This window comes from Mustela erminea, chromosome 3, assembly GCF_009829155.1.
Source record: "Mustela erminea isolate mMusErm1 chromosome 3, mMusErm1.Pri, whole genome shotgun sequence".
Taxonomy (NCBI): domain Eukaryota; kingdom Metazoa; phylum Chordata; class Mammalia; order Carnivora; family Mustelidae; genus Mustela; species Mustela erminea.
The window spans coordinates 26121371-26133639 of NC_045616.1; the positions used below are offsets into that span (position 1 = coordinate 26121371).

The following is a 12269-nucleotide window of genomic DNA, read 5'->3' on the forward strand; positions in this document are numbered from 1 at the left end:
TCTCTCTTTCTTCTTCTTCTGGAATCCCAATTATTCTAATGTTGTTTTGTCTTATGGTGTCACTTATATCTCGAATTCTCCCCTCGTGGTCCAGTAGCTGTTTGTCCCTCTTTTGCTCCGCTTTATTCTCTATCATTTGGTCTTCTATAGCACTAATACTTTCTTCTGCCTCATTTATCCTAGCAGTGAGAGCCTCCATTTTTGATTGCACCACATTTAGCTTTTTTGATTTCACCTTGTTTAGATTTTAGTTCTTTTATTTCTCCAGAAAGGGCTTTTATATCTCTCGAGAGGGTTTCTCTAATATCTTCCATGCCTTTTTCGAGCCCGGCTAGAACCTTGAGAATTGTCATTCTGAACTCTAGATCTGACATATTACCAATGTCGGTATTGATTAGGTCCCTAGGCTTCGGTACTGCCTCTTGTTCTTTTTTTTGTGTTGAATTTTTCCGTCTTGTCATTTTGTCCAGATAAGAGTATATGAAGGAGCAAGTAAAATACTAAAAGGGTGGCAACAACCCCAGGAAAATATGCTTTAACCAAATTAGAAGAGATCCCAAATCGTGAGGGGGGAGAAAGGGGATAAAAGGAGGTTCAAAAAGGAAGAAAGAAAAAAAAAAAGAAAAAAGAAAAGAAAAGAATTAAAAAAAAAGAAAACAAATAAGAAAAATATAAAAAAGAAAAAATATATATATTAGATAAACTAGTTAAAAAACGTTAAAAAAGAAAAAGGTAAAAGTTAAAAAAAATTTAACCAGAAGGCGAGAAAAAAAACAAAAAATGAAAAAGAAAAAAATTAAATTAACTGCAAGACTAAAAAAAATCACAGGGAAAAAGCCATGAGTTCCGTGCTTTGCTTTCTCCTCCTCTGGAATTCTGCTGCTCTCCTTGGTATTGAAACCGCACTCCTTGGTAGGTGAACTTGGTCTCGGCTGGATTTCTTGTTGATCTTCTGGGGGAGGGGCCTGTTGTAGTGATTCTCAAGTGTCTTTGCCCCAGGCGGAATTGCACCGCCCTTATCAGGGGCCGGGGTGAGTAATCTGCTCGGGGTTGCTTTCAGGAGCTTTTGTTCCCTGAGCGCTTTCCGTAGAGTTCCGGAGGACGGGGAATACAAATGGCGGCCTCCTGGTCTCCGGCCCGGAGGAGCCGAGAGCCTGGGGCCCCACTCCTCAGCGCCCTCAGAGAACAGCGCCCAGTTACTCCCGTCTGCCTGACCTCCAGCCGCGCTCCGAGCTCACCGAGCCTGCGACAGGTTCAAGGTAACACCGAGCTGTGAGCTTACTGTCGGCTCTGTCTCTGTAGCCGGCTTTCCCGTTCCAATACCCGCAAGCTCTGCGACACTCAGACACCCCCGATCCTTCTGTGACCCTGCGGGACCTGAGGCCACGCTGACCCCACGTGAGCTTCGCCCCGGTTTAGCCTCTGGAGCGATGTCCCTCAGCGGAACAGACTTTTAAATGTCCTGATTTTGTGCGCCGTTGCTCCGCCGCTTGCCGGGAGCCGGCCCCTCCCCCCGGGGTCTATCTTCCCGTCGTTTTGGATTCACTTCTCCGCCGGTCCTACCTTTCAGAAAGTGGTTGTTTTTCTGTTTCCAGAATTGCTGTTCTTCTTCTCTTCGATCTGCCGATGGATTTTCAGGTGTTTGCAATCTTTAGATAAGCTATCTAGCTGATCTCCAGCTAGCTGAAGTAGTCTCAGCCTGCTGCTTCTCCGCCATCTTGACTCCTCCCCAACATGGTTTTTAAAATAACCTTCCAGGGGCGCCTGGGTGGCTCAGTGGGTTAAGCCTCTGCCTTCGGCTCAGGTCATGATCCCAGGACCCTGGGATCAAGCCCCGCATCAGGCTCTCTACTCAGCAGGGAACCTGCTTCCTCCTCTCTCTCTGCCTGCCTACTTGTGATCTCTGTCAAATAAATAAATAAAATCTTTATAATGTATAAATTCTATGCAGATTTTCTCCAAAAAACAGAAGAACTTAGCTGTGAAATACTGATCAACCAGAAAACAATTATTTCCAACTAAAATGTAACTGTTACAGAAGATATGACAGCAAATTACCTGATGTCAATGACAGTAAAAGCTAAGGGCTTCTTCTGAGTTTAGACTCAGGTTTTAACTGCCTTTTTAAATCTCTTCAGTCAGAGCCAACTGTGTGCTCCATATTAATCATATCATTTTAAGCTTTGTTGTGTCCTCTGACAGCATCGTCATGTATGATATTATCATTGAAATAAGAACTTTTGTGATGTTGTATTTTCTTTTATTTTAATAGAAAGGAGTAATTAAATAGAAATAAAATTACACTCAACTCACACAACTAAATGAAACCACCACTTCTACCTGAGGCCTTCAAACACTCATTTAATCAATATGTGTTTTTAATGGTAATAGTTACATGCTTATTAAGACAGCTTTATTAAGAAATACAATGATGAAATTAGAAAGTTACTAAGGGAAGCCATCTGGACCTTTAGTCTCTCAACCTATAGACTATCTGTATTCCTTTTATGTTTTTAAAATGCATTTAGGAACAATATGGTGAGCCAATATAGCAATACCAGATGTACTCTGCAAACTGATTATGAAGCAGATGGTTTTATGATCACACTTCTGTTTTAAAAGGTGTTATTCTATTATGTAAGGTTCACATTTATGACACACACTTCTTGTTTAGCATTGTGGATGGTGTCGTTCTGTCAGAGCATCTCACACATTTCTCTTCCTTGGCATCTGTTCAGTAAATAGGCTGACTGATTCTCATAGCAGGAGGGATAAATTATCCAATTACATTGCTGGAAGGATGGTATATTGCACAATCTTTATTTTCTGATTAACATGATGACATCAGTCTAACTTCTACTAGAGGCAACCATGGAAAATCAACACAGATGTCTAAAAGCCAAGTCAGGTTATGCCCAGTTTATTAAATGACTGATCCATGTAACCTAACAAGATATCACATGAGCATTTTATTCCTTAATGGTATCTTTCTGCTATATACCATATAGTTTTGCTTAAACAAGCTTGAAGGTAAAACACACTCTGGAAATAATTCTATATTATGAGACTGTAATCATAATTATTCTAGGCATACTAAACTAATAATAAAAATATTAGCCTCTACTTAGCCATAATAGAAAATTAATGTCACTGCAGTAATAAGCATGCCTTTCTGAAGAAAGCAATTAAGTATTATGCTTTTTTGCTCATGTACCAGATTTCAATTTTGTCATGTCTTTGGAACATAATGAAATGTAAGAAAAGCATTGCAAGGAAAGCCTGACTTGTCTTAACTCAGTCTGTGTCCTGACATTCTGGCAAAGTTCCCTGCCTGATTTGTTAAGGTAACTTAATTATGGATTTGAGAGATCCAGTGGGATTTATTCTATTATCTTAATGACTAGACTAGTACTACTGCGAGGCAAAACTGTCATTCATTCAACTCAACTAGTACTTACTTGCCACCTACAAAATGCTCCTGTGCCAGCCACCAGGGATACAAATATAAGTGGATCTTGAGGATGCCCTCAAGGTGATTACCATCCATGGCAAAGCAGGATGCAAACAATTATTTGTGTGTGTCAAAAAGAATTCCCATTACTGCAACAAATATTAAACTGTAATTAATGGTGTTCATAATGAGGTATTAAAGAGGAAGCTTACTGATGTCTGTAATTTACATTAAAATACACCTAAAATAAGATGAATTAATAATGGACAGAGGGATGAATAGACAGTTGTATAGAAAATATAGTAAAAAAAAAACTTAATAATATAAACTAGATAGTGGGTATACAGGTATTTTCTGAAAAATTATTTTAACCATTTGATATACTTGAAATTTTTATGATAAAATGTTGGAAAGGAAAAGAGAGCAGGATGATTACAACTGAAATTGTGGAGAAAAGAGGACAGTTGTTACTTAAGGCTAAGTTTATAGTACAAACATGAGAGAAGTTAACTGTTTTAGGGTGAGAAATGGGGTAAATAAACGAAAATCAAGGAATTGAGAAACCAAGGCAGGGAACTGGAAGATTCATCTACTTAAGTCTATAGGTACTGAAATCATCAAAATTTTAAATTTGCTGTACCACAGAAAGTTACAGTTAACCAGTATGTAAATCTTTAAGGAATCCAAAACTGGCCAATAATGAGTGACACAGTCTGATGGCAGAAGCTTCAAGGCTAGAGGCTTTTAGAAGTAGAGAGAGACAATGTTCTATATACAACACAGAGAAATAAGAAGGCCATTTATTCCAATTTCAGGCTCAGGGGCACAAAGACCACAGAAGAAAAATTAGTCACTACTTGAAAAAGATACATAAAAATAGTATAGTAAGTGTAGAACCAAGACTTGGTTAGAGTACTAAGGTAAAGAAAATGTTTAATCAAGAGTTTGAAGAACATTTGATAAGGACAAATCACAAATACCAGAGAGTGCACTAGCAGAATTTAGAAAATGAAATTGGAAATAGCAGTAAAAAATAAAGTCAGATAAGGTTAAACACAACCTATAGGAGGATAAGAGTCCAGATCTTCTGAATAAAATACACAGTAATAAAAAATTTTATGGGTCTCAGAAGACCAAATGGGATGATGAAATTCTGGATGATGGAAGGGGAGAAAGATTTAGGGGTATCTTGTCAAAGCATGTAGAAAGAGTAGCTATTTATCATGTAGACAGGCAAGGAAGGGATTTCCAACCAGTGGGAACAGCCAGAGTAAATAATCTGAGGAACATAACAAAAGAATGTTTCAGGGAATACAACTAGTTGAACATCTGAGGTGTATAAAGTGCAAAGGTGAGAACTGAAGCTGTAGACAGAGGCAGGGTGTTATAGGCCAGATAGAAAGGTTTAATAGGTATCCTGTAAGTACTGAGGAACCGCTAAAGAATACATTACCTTGTCACAAAGATTACTCTGGACACAATATGGCCTGAATTAGATGATGTCTTTCTAGAAGTAGAAAATCCAGCTAAGAGGATTATTCCAAGAGCAGGTGGCAAATGATTAATGCCTGAGATAGAAATGTGGCATTAGGGATGGAGAAGCATGGATATGAGATAATTTTAGGAAAAAGGACCAACCTTTAGAAGGGGGGAAAAAGAAAAAGCCTACAGCAGGACACCTGGGTGGCTCAGTGGGTTAAGCCGCTGCCTTCGGCTCAGGTCATGATCGCAGGGTCCTGGGAATGAGCCCCGTGTTGGGCTCTCTGCTCAGCCGGGAGGCTGCTTCCTTCTCTCTCTCTGCCTGCCTCTCTACCTGCTTGTGATCTCTCTCTTTCAAATAAATAAATAAATAAAATCTTTTTTAAAAAAAAAAAAAGCCTATAGCAACTGACGCAAAAGGCAAGATAATGGGAAATATCTGTGACAGATGCCATCTTTCTTAAATAAATAAATAAATAAATAAAATATACAACCATACACACTGTAATTGATACCTACATTTAAATATATTATGAGATGTTCTCATGTTAAATATGATAACATGAAAATTTAAAGTTCATTTCTTGAAAACTGAAAAATAAACACTTTATCTCAAAACTAAAGGCCATTTCTCTGCTGAAGAAGCTGTCTTGCAGGGATGCCTGGGTGGCTCAGTTGGTTGGACGACTGCCTTCGGCTCAGGTCATGATCCCGGAGTTCTGGGACGGAGTCACGCATCGGGCTCCCAGCTCCACAGGGAGTCTGCTTCTCTCTCTGACCTTCTCCTCGCTCATGCTCTCTCTCACTGTCTCTCTCTCAAATAAATAAAATCTTTAAAAAAAAAAAAAAAAAAGAAGAAGCTGTCTTGCAAAAATCCTTATAAGGTGAAATTCATATCTAAAACTATAGCTTTAGGGGCGCCTGGGTGGCTCAGTGGGTTAAAGCCTCTGCCTTCGGCTCAGGTCGTGATCCCAGGGTCCTGGGATCGAGCCCCACATCAGGCTCTCTGCTCCACAGGGAGCCTGCTTCCTCCTCTCTCTCTGCCTGCCTCTCTGCCTACCTGTGATTTCTGTCTGTTAAATAAATAAAATCTTTAAAAAAAATAAAATAAAATAAAACTATAGCTTTAGAATGCAGAGTCAAGACGGCGGAGAAGTAGCAGGCTGAGACTACTTCAGCTAGCAGGAGATCAGCTAGATAGCTTATCTAGATTGCAAACACCCACAAATGCAACGGCAGAATGAAGAGAAGAAGAACAGCAATTCTAGAAACAGAAAATCAACCACTTTTTTAAAAGTGGGACTGGCAGAGAAGTGAATCCAAAGCAACGGGAAGATAGACACCAGGGGTAGGGGCCAGCTCCCGGCAAGCGGCGGAGCAACAGAGCACAAAATTGGGACTTTTAAAAGTCTGTTCCACTGAGGGATATCGCTCCAGAGGCTAAACCTGGGTGAAGCTCACGCAGAGTCAGCGTAGCCTCAGATCCTGCAGGATCACAGAAGGATCGGGGGTGTCTGAGTGTCACAGAGCTTACAGGTGTTAGAATGGGGAAGCCGGTGACAGAGACAGAGCCGAGGAGTGAGCTCCCAGCTTGGGTTTACCTTGAACCGGTCGCAGGCTTGGTGAGCTCAGAGCTCAGCTGGAGGCCACGGAGAGGGGAGTAATTGGACACTGTTCTCTGAGGGCGCACTGAGTAGTGGGGCCCAGGGCTCTTGGCTCCTCCAGGCCAGAGACCAGGAGGCCGCCATTTTTATTCCCGTCCTCCGGAACTCTAGGGAAAGTGCTCAGGGAACAAAAGATCCCGAAAACAAACCCAAGCGGATTACTGTGCCCGGGGCCCCTTTGCAATTCCTCCTGGGGCAAAGACACTTGAGAATCAATACAACAGGCCCCTCCCCTAGAAGAGCAACAAGAAATCTAGCCAGGACCAAGTTCACCTACCAAGGAGTGCAGTTTCAATACCAAGGTGAGCAGCGGAATTCCAGAGGAGGAGAAAGCAAAGCACGGAATTCATGGCTTTCTCCCCATGATTATTTAATCTTGTAGTTAATTTATTTTTTTCCTTTTTCAGTTTTTTTTCTCCTCTTCTGCTAAATTCTTTTTAACTTTTACCCTTTTCTTTTTTAACATCTTTTAACTAGTTTATCTAATTTTTTTTTCTTTTTTATACATTTCCTTTATTCATTTTCTTTTTTTAATTGCTTCTTTTCTTTCTTTCTTTTTTTTTTTTTCTCTCTTTCTGAACCTCTTTTTACCCCCTTCCTCCCCCCTCATGATTTAGGATCTCTTCTGATTTGGTTAAAGCATATTTTCCTAGGGTTGTTGCCACCCTTTTAGTATTTTAGTTGCTCCTTAATACACTCTTATCTGGACAAAATGACATTCATTGCGGAAAAATTCACCACAAAAAAAAGAACAAGAGGCAGTACCGAAGGCTAGGGACCTAAACAATACAGACATTGGTAATATGTCAGATCTAGAGTTCAGAATGACGATTCTCAAGGTTCTAGCCAGCCTCGAAAAAGGCAAAAAGATATTAGAGAAACCCTCTCGGGAGAAATAAAAGCCCTTTCTGGAGAAATAAAAGAACTAAAATCTAATCAAGTTGAAATAAAAAAAGCTATTAATGTGGTGCAATCAAAAATGGATTCTCTCGCTCCTAGGATAAATGAGGCAGAAAAATTAGTGATATAGAATACCAAATGAAAGAGAATAAAGAAGCTGAGCAAAAGAGGGACAAACAGCTATTGGACCACGAGGGGAGAATTCGAGAGATAAGTGACACCGTAAGATGAAACAACATTAGAATAATTGGGATTCCAGAAGAAGAAGAGAGAGAGAGGGGAGCAGAAGGTATACTGGAGAGAATTATTGCAGAGAATTTCCCCAAGATGGCAAAGGGAAGAAGCATCAAAATCCAGGAGTTGCAGACAACGCCCCTCCAAATCAGTAAGAATAGGTTCACACTCCGTCACCTAATAGTAAAATTTACAAGTCTTAGTGACAAAGAGAAAATACTGAAAGCAGCCCGGGAAAAGAAGTCTGTAACATACAATGGTAAAAATATTAGATTGGCAGCAGACTTATCCACAGAGACCTGGCATGATATATTCAGAGCACTAAACGAGAAAAACATGCAGCCAAGAATACTATATCCAGGTAGGCTATCACTGAAAATAGAAGGAGAGATAAAAAGCTTCCAGGACAAACAAAAACTGAAAGAATTTGCAAACACCAAACCAGCTCTACAGGAAATATTGAAAGGGGTCCTCTAAGCAAAGAGAGAGCCTACAAGTGGTAGATCAGTAAGGAACAGAGACAATATACAGTCACAGTCACCTGACAGGCAATACAATGGCACTAAATTCATATCTCTCAATAGTTACCCTGAATGTTAATGGGCTAAATGCCCCAATCAAAAGACACAGGGTATCAGAATGGATAAAAAAAAAAAAAAATCTACATGTTGACTACAAGAAACTCATTTTAAGCCCGAAAACACCTCCAGATTTAAAGTGAGGGGGTGGAAAAGAATTGACCATGCTAATGGACATCAGAAGAAAGCAGGAGTGGCAATCCTCATATCAGATCAATTAGATTTTAAGCCAAAGACTATAATAAGAGATGAGGAAGGACACTATATCATACTCAAAGGCTATGTCCAACAAGAAGATCTAACAATTTTAAATATCTATGCCCCCAACGTGGGAGCAGCCAACTATATAAACCAAAAATAACAAAATCAAAGAAACACATTAACAATAATACAATAATAGTAGGAGACTTTAACACTCCCCTCACTGAAATAGATCATCCAAGCAAAAGATCAACAAGGAAATAAAGGCCTTAAATGACACACTGGACCAGATGGACATCACAGATATATTCAGAACATTTCATCCCAAAGCAACAGAATACACATTCTTCTCTAGTGCACATGGAACATTCTCCAGAATAGATCACATCCTCGGTCCTAAATCAGGTCTCAGCCGGTATCAATAGATTGGGATCATTCCTTGCATATTTTCAGAGAACAATGCTCTGAAGCTGGAACTCAATCACAAGAGGAAATTTGGAAAGAACCCAAATACATGGAGACTAAACAGCACCCTTCTAAAGAATGAAAGAGTCAACCAGGAAATTAAAGAAGAATTGAGAAAATTCATGGAAACAAAAGATAATGAAAACACAACAGTTCAAAATCTGTGGGACACAACAAAGGCAGTCCTGAGAGGAAAATATATAGCGGTTCAAGCCTTTCTCAAGAAATAAGAAATGTCTCAAGTACACAATCTAACCCTATAACTAAAGGAGCTGGAGAAAGAACAAGAAAGAAACCCTAAATCCAGCAGGAGAAATCATAAAGATCAGAGCAGAAATCAATGAAACAGAAACCAAAAAAACAATAGAACAAATCAATGAAACTAGGAGCTGGTTCTTTGAAAGAATTAATAAGATTGATAAATCCCTGGCCAGACTTTTCAAAAAGAAAAGAGAAAGGACCCAAATAAATAAAATCATGAATGAAAGAGGAGAGATCACAACTAACACCAAAGAAATACAAACAATTATAAGAACATACAATGAGCAACTCTACGCCAACAAATTTGACAATCTGGAAGAAATGGATGCATTCTAAGAGACATATAAACTACCACAACTGAACCAGGAAGAAAGAGAAAGCCTGAACAGACCCATAACCAGTAAGGAGATTGAAAAAGTCATTAAAAATCTCCAAACAAACAAAAGCCCAGGGCCAGACGGCTTCCCGGGGGGAATTCTACCAAACATTTAAAGAAGAACTAATTCCTATTCTCCTGAAACTGTTCCAAAAAATAGAAATGGAAGGAAAACTTCCAAACTCATTTTATGAGGCCAGCATCACCTTGATCCCTAAACCAGACAAGGATCCCATGAAAAAAGAGAACTACAGACCAATATCCTTGATGAACACAGATGGGAAAATTCTCACCAAAATACTAGCCGATAGGATTCAACAGTACATTAAAAGGATCATTCACCACGACCAAGTGGGATTTATTCCAGGGCTGCAAGGTTGGTTCACCATCCACAAATCAATCAATGTGATACAACACATTAATAAAAGAAAGAACAAGAACCATATGATGCTCTCAATAGATGCTGAAAAAGCATTTGACAAAGTACAGCATCCCTTCCTGATCAAAACTCTTCAAAGTGTAGGGATAGAGGGCACATACATCAATATTATCAAAGCCATCTAAGAAAAACCCACCGCAAATTTCATTCTCAATGGAGAAAAACTGAAAGCTTTTCCGCTAAGGTCAGGAACATGGCAGGGATGTCCATTATTATCACTTCTATTCAACATAGTACTAGAAGTCCTAGCCTCAGCAATCAGACAACAAAAGGAAATTAAAGGCATCCAAATCGGCAAAGAAGAAGTCGAACTATCTGTCTTCGTAGATGACAGGATACTATATGTGGAAAACCCAAAAGACTCCACTTCAAAACTGCTAGAACTTATACAGGAATTCAGTAAAGTGTCAGGATATAAAATCAATGCACAGAAATGAGTTGCATTTCTCTACACCAACAGCAAGACAGAAGAAAGAGAAATTAAGGAGTCAATCCCATTTACAATTGCACCCAAAACCATAAGATACCTAGGAATAAACCTAGCCAAAGAGGCAAAGAATCTATACCCAGAAAAGTATAAAGTACTCATGAAAGAAATTGAGGAAGACACAAAGAAATAGAAAAATGTTCCATGCTCCTGGATTGGAAGAATAAATATTGTGAAAATGTCTATACTACGTAAAGCAATCTACACATTTGAAGCAATTCCTATGAAAGTACCATCCATCTTTTTCAAAGAAATGGAACAAATAATCCTAAAATTTATATGGAACCAGAAAAGACCTCAAATAGCCAAAGGAATATTGAAAAAGAAAGCTAAAGTTGGTGGCATCACATTTCCGGACTTCAAGCTCTATTACAAAGCTGTCATCATCAAGACAGCATGGTTCTGGCACAAAAACAGACACTAGATCAATGGAACAGAATAGAGAGCCCAGAAATAGACCCTCAACTCTATGGTTAACTAATCTTCAACAAAGCAGGAAAGAATGTCCAATGGAAAAAAGACAGCCTCTTCAATAAATGGTGTTGGGAAAATTGGACAGCCACATGCAGAAAAATGAAATTGGACCATTTCCTGACACCACACACGAAAATAGACTCAAAATGGATGAATGAACTCAATGTGAGAAAGAAATCCATCAAAATCCCTGAGAAGAACACAGGCAGCAACCTCTTCGACCTCAGCCGCAGCAACATCTTCCGAGGAACATCGCCAAAGGCAAGGGAAGCAAGGGCAAAAATGAACTATTGGGATTTTATCAAGATCAAAAGCTTTTGCACAGAAAAGGAAACAGTTAAAAAAACCAAAAGACAACTGACAGAATGGGAGAAGATATTTGCAAACGACATATCTGATAAAGGGCTAGTGTCCAAAATCTATAAAGAAGTTAACAAACTCAACACCCAAAGAACAAATAATCCAATCAAGAAATGACTAGAAGACATGAACAGACATTTCTGCAAAGAAGACATCCAGATGGCCATAGACACATGAAAAAGTGCTCCATATCACTCGGCATCGGAAATACAAATCAAAACCACAATGAGATATCACCTCACACCAGTCAGAATGGCTAAAATCAACAAGTCAGGAAATGACAGATGCTGGCGAGGATGCGGAGAAAGGGGAACCCTCCTACACTGTTGGTGGGAATGCAAGCTGGTGCAACTACTTACAAAAACAACATGGAGGTTCCTCAAAATGTTGAAAATAGATCTACCCTATGACCCAGCAATTGCACTACTGGATATTTAACCCAAAGATACAAACGTGAACAGAAGGGGCACGTGCACCTGAATGTTTATAGCAGCAATGTCTACAATAGCCAAACTATGGAAAGAACCTAGATGTCCATCAACTGATGAATAGATAAAGAAGATTTGGTACATATAAACAATGGAATACTATGCAGCCATCAAAAGAAATGAAATCTTGCCATTTACAACGACGTGGGTGTAACTAGAGGATATCATGCTTAGCGAAATAAGTCAAGCGGAGAAAGACAACTATCATATAATCTCCCTGATATGAGGAAGTGGAGATGCAACATGGGGTGTTAAGGGGGTAGGAGAAGAATAAATGAAACAAGATGGGATCGGGAGGGAGACAAACCATAAGTGACTCTTAATCTCACAAAACAAACTGAGGGCTGCTGGAAGAATGGGGGTTGAGAGAAGCGGGGTGGGGTTATGGACATTGGGGAGGGTATGTGCTATG

At 39.5% G+C, this 12269-nt stretch overlaps 1 long non-coding RNA gene across 1 annotated transcript in view; it reads right to left on the reverse strand.

Annotated features, from left to right (window-relative positions):
• LOC116586003 overlaps positions 1-5162 on the reverse strand; it is a 164784-nt gene extending 159622 nt beyond the window's left edge. Inside the window, exon 1 of the long non-coding RNA XR_004283843.1 lies at positions 5131-5162. This is a non-coding gene — a long non-coding RNA (uncharacterized LOC116586003). The remainder of the gene's footprint in view (positions 1-5130) is intronic.
• Between the last annotated feature and the right edge of the window lie 7107 nt (positions 5163-12269).